Source organism: Balearica regulorum, chromosome 2 (assembly GCF_011004875.1).
Source record: "Balearica regulorum gibbericeps isolate bBalReg1 chromosome 2, bBalReg1.pri, whole genome shotgun sequence".
NCBI classification, from domain to species: Eukaryota; Metazoa; Chordata; class Aves; order Gruiformes; family Gruidae; genus Balearica; species Balearica regulorum.
The window spans coordinates 13,967,913-13,977,209 of record NC_046185.1 but is presented as its reverse complement, the minus strand read 5'-3'; positions in this window follow the sequence as shown (position 1 = coordinate 13,977,209).

The window sequence follows — 9,297 nt, the reverse complement described above, 5'->3', positions numbered from 1 at the left end:
CAGCCAAGGAGTTCAGTGGCAGGAATTCGATTAGCTAAATTGCAGATTTTACAGAGAAATGTAATACACATATGTTGCCACCACCTGATTTTGTCTTCATTCCCCGCAGTTAGGGGGATAACCCCCACTTTCCCCGCTCCCTGCATCTCTAGGCTTGGGGTGTGGGACTCGTCCCTCCCACAGCCACTATTCGGCTGGGACAGTTTTTGCTGGTGCTGGTTTTTATTAATAAGGGAATTGCCTCTATGAATGGATGAACTTTGCAGTTTCCAGTCCTGCTTTACCCATTCACTCTCGGAAACATTTGCTGTAGTAAATACCTAAGGAAGCTCCCACACCCATGCCACTTGCGTTAAAACAAGCCAGGAAACATATTAGACGATTTTATAACTGGAAAATTGTGATGTTTGTTGGCTTTTTTAGTTTATTTGTTTTTAACCAGAAATGTTCCCTCTGTGCTCTATCGATGGTCTGCAGTTAGCCGGGGGCATCGGCAGCTAACAGCACACCCCACCGCCTGCCAGCAGCCCTCACTCGCACGGGCGGGCTCCTTCCCTTTGTAACTCCTCTCTGCCTCAAAAGTGGATTTCTCGGCCTTCGAGCCCGTTTCCGCTTGAAATGATCTAAAAAAGGCACTAGGTGGCACTGTTGAAGTGAGAGGAGCAACACGGAGCCTGGTAACCCCCAGAGCTGGGCCGCGCTGCCGGAGCGGGGCCGATGCGGGCGGGTGCGCGGAGCCCGGCTGGATGGTGCTGTGTCTCGCCGTGCCCTGGCCGGGACCCTCCGGGGGAGGATGGAGGGGAGGGGGGATCAGCTTCTCATCCCCCCGTGCTGTTTTCTCAAGGACCACAAAGGTCGCTGCTTGGAGGCGTTGAGCCCACAAAGGCGACCGTGTCCAGACACCATTGGGAAACCCGGAGGTGACTCCTCGCCGTTATGGCCGTCATTACCTTCTGGCATGGGAAAGTTTGCAGCACTCTGGGGGCGAGGGGGGGGTGTCCTCATTTGCAATAAATGGTTCAAAGTCGGTGGTTGCCTAGACTGCAGATTTTTGGGGTACCTCGGAGAAGTGGTCAGATTCTCAGGTATGCTCAGTCACTGCCAAGAGGAAGAGTGGCTTTAAAGTTACGTGTGTGATGGTAGCAGAGCTTGCTGATAGCTCCTTGCCTGGCTAAATGAGAAATGTTCATCACATTCATTACACTGGATGTTTGGGTGGTAGGAAGGGCTAGTGTGGACAGGGGGTTCAGTAGCCCTCTTCACACCTTTCTGCCCTCTGGTCCTGCTAGGAGTAGAAACTGCAATTTGCAATTTTATCACTGTGCATCGAAGCTGAGCTCCTTGAGAAATTGGTTTCCCTCAAATAACAAGTCTTCCTCTAGTTTAAGCCAGAATTTTGTGGCTGTTTCAACCTGGCAGCGCCAGGGAAAGCAGCTGTCTCACTCTCCTCCTGCTTTGGTCTCCTTGTTCTTGCCTCCTCACCAGCTTTGAAAAATAGCTGTTTAGGGAGAGGGAGCAGCAAAAAAGTAAGAACAAGTAACTTGGGCAGGGAGAAGGCAGGACAACTGCTTTTGGCAGCAATCTGGTTTATGATGGTTTAGAGTATACCCCCTGTCCACAGTAGCTCTTCCCACCACCTGAATATCCAGTGTAAACTAGGCTTAGAATGCAATGAACATTTGTCATTTAGCCAGGCAAGGAGCTATCAGTAAGCTTTGCTACCATCACACATGTAACCAAGTCCTTGACATCTGTGTGGGTCCTAAAGCACGATTTCCTGACATTAGACTTTCCCTGGTGCTGCCAGAGGCAAGAGAGGGTTAAGTTGTGACACAGATGTCCCAAGTCCGTGCTTGAACATGGCTACCCCTAAAGCTGTGCCTTGGGGAGCTGCTGCTGCCAGCCTTTCTTGGGTTCCCCGGGCACTTGTTTGTTCTGTCTTGATTCAGGGACATGAATGTCCTGCACAGGGGACTTCACATCTAGGATCATTTCTGAAATGAAGTTTGGGGTGAGTTTGTTTGGGTTTTTTTCTTCTTTTTTTTTTTGTACCCAAATGTTACAAATGAATTATTTCAAATGAGCGTTTGTTACAAATGAGCTGTTACTTCTTCTTTTTTTTTTTTTTTTTATTCCACTTTTTAATAGTTTAAATTTGGAGGCTGCACGTCTCCTCTACTGATGACTATATATTACTTCGGAAATACACAGTGTCCCATTGGCTTAATCCCATGCTCTTTAGGTTTGAACAGAGATCAAGAAACAGAGTCTGGTGAGGCACAAATCTTTCTGTCCTTTTTGTATTACAGAGACAGCAACAGCAGCACTTAAATCACACTGCAACTTTGTTTTAGAAAATGACATAATGGGAGTGGTGAGTCTCTCATGTCCACAGCTACTTCCTTCTTAGCCCTAGCTCATGTTGCGTGATCATGCTGTCAGGGCAAGCGGGATAACGTAGGTCACTGAAGCTAGGTTCTCCTACCAGGAGGGAATGAAAAGTAGGAGGATATGATTAATGCCAATCCACGCAGTGCTATAGAAAACAGATGTAGACGTGTTTCATTGGAAGTATCTCACATCTACGTTTGTGTTATGTTACGTCTACATGGTTACCATTATCAAACAATCCTGTTTTCTGATTGGGATTTATAATCAGAATTAGTGGGGAAAAAGGAGTTCTTGGCTATCACTGTCCACAGGCATTGATGATCACCAGCAGTAGGAGAATAATCTTAATGAACTAACCTGACTTCATTTGCTAGTGAGGCAATGGGTTTGTTTTACAGAGGTCAGACAAAATATATTTTGGGAGGAGATTGAGATAGACTATAGATAAATAAATTGGTTTCAGCAGAGCAAAATAGGGGATGAATTGATGGCATGTTAGCCACTCTCCAGCAACTGTTTGAGTACTTGCTTTTATCCTGAGGGGACGGCTCCATGTGTACTTTTCCTGCCTCTTTTTCCTGTCACCCTTAAACGTGTCAATCGTCCTGCCCAACATACACCACACACACATACACATCAGTCTGCTCCCTCGCTCGGACCAGCAGAGTTGCAGTGCTTAACTGATTGCTTCAGCGAACTGACCTGTGCTGAAGACAGCCGCAAAGCATGAAAGCCATTTCTGATGTGCATGTATGAATTGGCTGTCCAGGGTGAAGGGAACTCAGGGTGAGGGGAAAGGGGGTGTTCTCAGCAGCTGGTGGTAGCTGGCAGCAGGACTGCCCTAAACAGTGTCCTCAGTAGCACTGCTGCCAGGAAAATATGAACATTCTGGTCCTTCAGTGAGGCTGAAGTGGCTGAGCCCATCCATGCTGAAGGACTCTTAACTCACATCTTCTCTAAGGTAAGGGTTTACACACGCTTTTACTGTGCAGAGTTTAGAAAAAAGAAAAGGAAGAAGCAAACTGTTTGCAATGCACAGTTGTCTTCACAGTAACAAAATGAGAAATAATAAGGATCTCTTTCATGTAACAGTGAAAAGCTAGAAGTGGAAGGCAGACATATTCAAGCCAGACAGGAGGCACATTTTATAGTGAGCTTTCTTTAACAGTTGTATCAATGATGAAGGGGAGTGGTGGATTCTTATGTTTTGAAATCCTCTGGATGCTTTATCGGAAGCTACATTTTAGTTCAGTGCAATTTATTGGACCCAGTACAAGAATAACTGAATGGATTTCCATAACAAGGATGTCAGACTAAGCGATCTAGCAGTTCCTTCCATCCCTAAATTCCATGAAACTATGAACAACCAGACTGACATGTCAGGTGTGTTCCACACCTATTTCCACGTGCAGCAGATTCTGCTGGAAGTGGGAGAGTTACCAAAACTGATATGGGTGTAAGTGAAAGCAGGATCATGCCCTAAGTTATGATTTTATGGCAACTGAGAATCCACGTCTAGATTTTAATATAAATGTCGTGGGCGGTTTGAGGCTCACGAAGAATGGGTGCAGACAGACCTAAAACTCTGTAGTTGTTTTCACTATATACAGAACCATCTTAGAGGCTGCCAGTGTTCTGGGCATTTAAATCCAAGATTATTTATAAGTGAAGCTTTACAGGATCTGGAGAAAACCACCGGTCTTTAAAATTAAATCACTCTTGCAAAATTGAAACTTTCCAACAATTTCTCTTTCATATAGCAGAGAAAGTCATAACTCGAAGCAACAGTTAGAAGTTAATAGCAGACAGGTTCAGATCAGAAACAAGTCATGCACATTCGGATGTGTCCAGAACTCTTGGCTAGAAGGGACTGTGGTTGTCAGCAAAAATGCCCTTCAGGATAGTTTGAAATAATGTTTTAATGTGTAACCAGCATGGAGCAGAATTTAAAGCGGGTCAGTCGGAGGTTTCTTTTGTGAAATCTAATTTAAGAGAAATGACTTAATGGCATGCCTATAGTCTAATGCGACAATAGTGAGAGCCCAGTTTAGAATGACTCAATGTTATTTTTAAATAGCAGCATTATATTCTGTGCAGGATCTATAGATAACACCACATAAAACAAAGAGCACATGCAATTGGAAGATATATCTACAAACAATGACCGTGCTAGTGAACTAAACTGACCAGAGCCAGGCAGCTCTAGGTTGGCATGTGTTCATTCATGCTATTTCAGTGCTGCCAAACTCCTGGCAGAGCTGATCCTGACCAGTCTGGAGAGCCCAACCATCCCTGAGGAGTACCACTTTTCCATCTGGGAGGATGTCGGGGCTCTCACCTCCAAAGTTCCTGCAGTGCATTAAGAAGAGTGTGGCCAGCAGGTCGAGGGAGGTTAACCTCCCCCTCTACTCTGCCCTGATGAGGCCACATCTGGACTCCTGTGTCCAGTTCTGGGCTCCCCAGTTCAAGAAAGACAGGGAACTACTCGAGAGAGTCCAGCGGAGGGCTACAAGGATGATGAGGAGACTGGAGCATCTCTTGTATGAGGAAAGGCTGAGAGAGCTGGGGCTGTTTAGCCTGGAGAAGACTGAGAGGGGATCTCATCAATACTTACCGACATCTAAAGGGTGGATGTCAAGAGGATGGGGCCAGACTCTTTTCAGTGGTGCCCGACAACAGGACAAGGGGCAACGGACACAAACTGAAACACAGGAAGTTCCACCTGAATATGAGGAAAAACGTCTTCACTTTGAGGGTGACCGAGCACTGGAACAGTCTGCCCAGAGAGGTTGTGGAGTCTCCTTCTCTGGAGATATTCAAAACCCACCTGGACACGATCCTGTGCAACCTGCTGTAGGTGATCCTGCTTTAGCAGGGGGGGTTGGACTAGATGGTCTCCAGAGGTCCCTTCCAAGCCTACCGCTCTGTGATTCTGTGAAAGGATTGCTCACAGGATGGGGAAATACTCCTGTACATTCCCAGCTGCCTTCAGATGTAGAAACTGGACAGAATAGTGGGTTTAACATCCATCAGCACAGAGGTTTTTAGAAGCCTCCACAACTGGTCGGAGGTACTTGCCTTTATTAATCACCCCGCTGCCTAGGCAGGACACTGAGGTGGTGCAACTGGCCAGAGCCTGCCTGCAGCATTGCCCTGGCCTCTGTCAGCTTGGTGTTTGGCGTTGTCCTCCCAATCATGTTGCCAAATGAGACAGTGCAGTCATCCTCAGCTGCCACATGGGAATGAAGACACGGGGATCTGGACCCTCAAAGGGGCTTATATATAAAATTAATAATTAAAAAATCATTGACATGAAATTTAAATTTTCATTGAGTTTCAATGAAACAAAACTTTTATTGACTGAAATAAAAATTGAGTGAGACTTTCCTAGAGCATATGAGATTTAGGCGGGGGCTCAGGACACCCCTTTCATTCATTTCTAGGATGATCATTTGTCTGTTGCTGGTACTTACCAACGAGTTCACCCAAACTTGCCATTCTACCTAAATAACTACATGGTCTTTTACTCACTTCCCAAGAACATAATTCATGTTGCAGATCAGTGGTAGGAAGGTGAATACTGTTAAATTGACAGCCCCTCCCTACCATCACCAGCTCTGAGTACAGCTGCCCCAGGAGACCCTAAAGGATGCAGGTGCACCCATACAACTTGGAGGTCCATTTTCTGCCTGGGTTGTATGAAAATTTGCCAGAAATCAAAGGGCACATGTATCTCTTGTTCCTCTCTCTGGAAGTCCTACATCAGAGCAGTAGGTTTGAGTTAGTGACTCATTTTCCATCAAAAGCAGCTAAAATCAAGAGTGAACCTACCACTTGTGGGGTGCTGTGCACCCCCCAGCTGGCTGCCGAGCAGCAACATCTTGCATGACAACACTTACAATCAATTGCTGCCCCAGGAGCCTGGATTTGCCCATATTTTTTCTCACCTGGGATGTGCTGTTAGGCTGTGGGAAGGGTGCAGGTCCTGCTTTGTGGAGCTCTGTCCTTCATGGATTTTCTTGGCATGCGGTCTGGGTAGGAAGCTGGGTTGCTGTGTACGACAGCCAAGCTGTTTGGGTTATTGGATGGTCAAGTGGTCATTTAGTTGCTGAAGATTTTTGCCCCATGTTACACAATGCATCCAGAGTGTGTGAAAATGTCTAGTAGTGTTGCATTGAGGAGCAGGAACTGAACCTGAACAGAGCTGGGTTGCTTACAAATAACAAATATCAGAGAGTACTAATGATCACCAGCAGCTTGCACACAAAGGCAAGACCTCATCAGAGGCAAACACAAGCCAAATAATTTTCTTGCTGTCCTCCACAATTTGAACGGGGCGACCATGCCACAGACCTTTTGCAAACACGCGTTTGAAGGTACATGCTGATAACAAAGCAAACCTGTGAGTGATGGCAGGCTGCAGACCCTGCTGATTCAACTTGCTCTCCTAATCTTTTACTGAAAATGTTGTTTTCAGTTCTGGTTATGAGGGCAGATTTCAAAGACACTGCTCTTTGCTGCCTGTCGTCAGACCGAAGCCTTGACAATGAGGGGGTCTTTTCCCTGACCACAGCCATGAGAGTAGGTGACGTATCAGAGCTACCAGTGAACTGACAGATTTGGCAGTGCTAGCGTGTCCCAATGCAGAGTTCAGCTTTTCCTGCCGGTGCTTGCTGTGGTCTGAAGTGATATTGGCTGTCTGGCCTACGGTGAGGGAAAGTCTTTCCATTGCCGGCCACAGGAAGAGGAAAAACTCTGGGCAGATACAGGGGTGGAAACAGTGGCTTGAGAAGAAGCATGAACTTCCATGTTCATCTGTCAAGGAGAGCTGTGAGCCTCGCCACCCCGCTGTCCCCACCACAGGCTACAGGCGGTCACTGTATCTCCGATCCCCCGAAACAGCGCGGGAACAGCGCGGTAAGGCAGGAGGAGAGCACGTGCGAGGGCTGGATGTTTTTTCCAAGATCTTTCCATAGTCAGTGACGACAGCAGCTTCCTACAGAAGGTAATTCAGAGCTGTTATATTTGACTCTTAAAAGAGCATCGTGGCTAAAGGCACATCCCCCCACCACATCTTTCGGTGTTTTAGTAAGTGGCTTTTCCCCACTGTGGCTGGAGGCAACAACAGTGATCCTGATATTAAAATATTTTCTGTGCTCCTGGCCTGTTGTCGTGGTTTAGGCCCAGCCAGCAGCAGGGTACCACGCGGCTGCTCGCTCACCCCTTCCCCAGCATGATGGGGAGGAGAAGTATAACAAAAGGCTTGGGTCGAGATAGGGACAGGGAGAGATCACTCACTAATTATCGTCATGAGCAAAACAGACCGAACTTAGAAAGGAGATTAATCTAATTTATTACTAAACAAAACCGAGTAGAGCAATGAGAAAATAACATCAACTCTTAAAACACCTCCCCTCACCCCTCCCATCTTCCTGGGCTCAACTTCACTCCCAGCTTCAACCTCCTCCCCCCTCAGCAGCACGGGGCGGGGGGGGTGGGGAATGGGGGTTGCGGTCAGTGCAGCACACGTTGTTTCTGCTGCTTCTTCATCCTCGGGGGAGGACTCCTCTCAACGTTCCCCTGCTCCAACATGGAGTCTCTCCCACGGGCTACAGTCCTTCACAAACTGCTCCAGCGTGGTCTTTTCCACGGGGTGCAGACCTTCAGGAGCAAACTGCTCCAGCGTGGGTCCCCCACGGGGTCACAAGTCCTGCCAGAAAACCTGCTCTGGCATGGGCTCCCCTCTCCACGGGTCTACTGGTCTGGCCAGGGGCTTGCTCCAGCATGGGCTTCCCACAGGGTCACAGCCTCCTTCAGGTGTCTCCACCTGCTCCGGCGTGGGATCCTCCACGGGCTGCAGGTGGAATCTCTACACCCCCTCATCCTCCCTCCATGGGCTGCAGGGGGACAGCCTGCTTCACCATGGTCTTCTCCACGGGCTGCAGGGGGATCTCTGCTCCGGTGCCTGGAGCACCTCCTGCCCCTCCTTCTGCACTGACCTTGGTGTCTGCAGATGTTCTTACATCTTCTCACTCCTCTCTCTGGCTGCAAAAGCGCTCTCTAACTGTTTTTCTCTTTCTTAAATATGTTATCACAGAGGTGCTGATTGGCTTGGCCTTGGCCAGCGGCGGGTCCGTCTTGGAGCTGGCTGGCATTGTCTCTATCAGACACAGGGGAAGCTTCTGGAAGCTCCTTACAGAGGCCACCCCTATAGCCCCCACCCGCTACCAAAACCTTGCCACACAAACCCAACACACCTGTGCATGTTTCTAGAGGTTAAACATACCTTACACTATTGATTTTATTAACCTTTTGGAGTAACCCTCTGCATCTCACACAATAGTCTGTGCAGGCAAACAGAGAATTTAGCACAATGCTCTGCTACTGTTATTTAAGCAGTAGTTTCTGCAAACACTCATGTTTTGTGACCAGTGGTAAAAAGTGCCACCCTCCATCTGCCATCCAGCTGGAACTCAGGGTCCTGATGGACACGACACTTAACAAGTAGTTACTGGGGAGAGGACTGTCCTCCCATGACACTTAATGTCACCTGCAGAGGTCTCAGCTTTCTGAGCTCAAGAAAGAATTTATTTTCTTTTTTTTTTTTTTTCTTCTTTTGAATACACTCATCTGACAGCATGTCAGGCTCTGACTATTGTACCAGATCAGGCAGAACCAGCTGCAGGCTCCAGCCCGGTCGTGAGAACACAAACCATAACATTGCTTTTCAGGACCAGTGGACAGACTCTAATTAATTTCATTTCCTGGGACAGTCACAGACTTTGTAATATATTAGGCACATGATTGCTGGGACTTGAGCAGGTCAAGATTTTTCAGGTCAAAATCAAGGGTACAGATGTATGAAGAAGGACAGATTTTGTAGCATTGCTTGGTACTTCAAGTTGC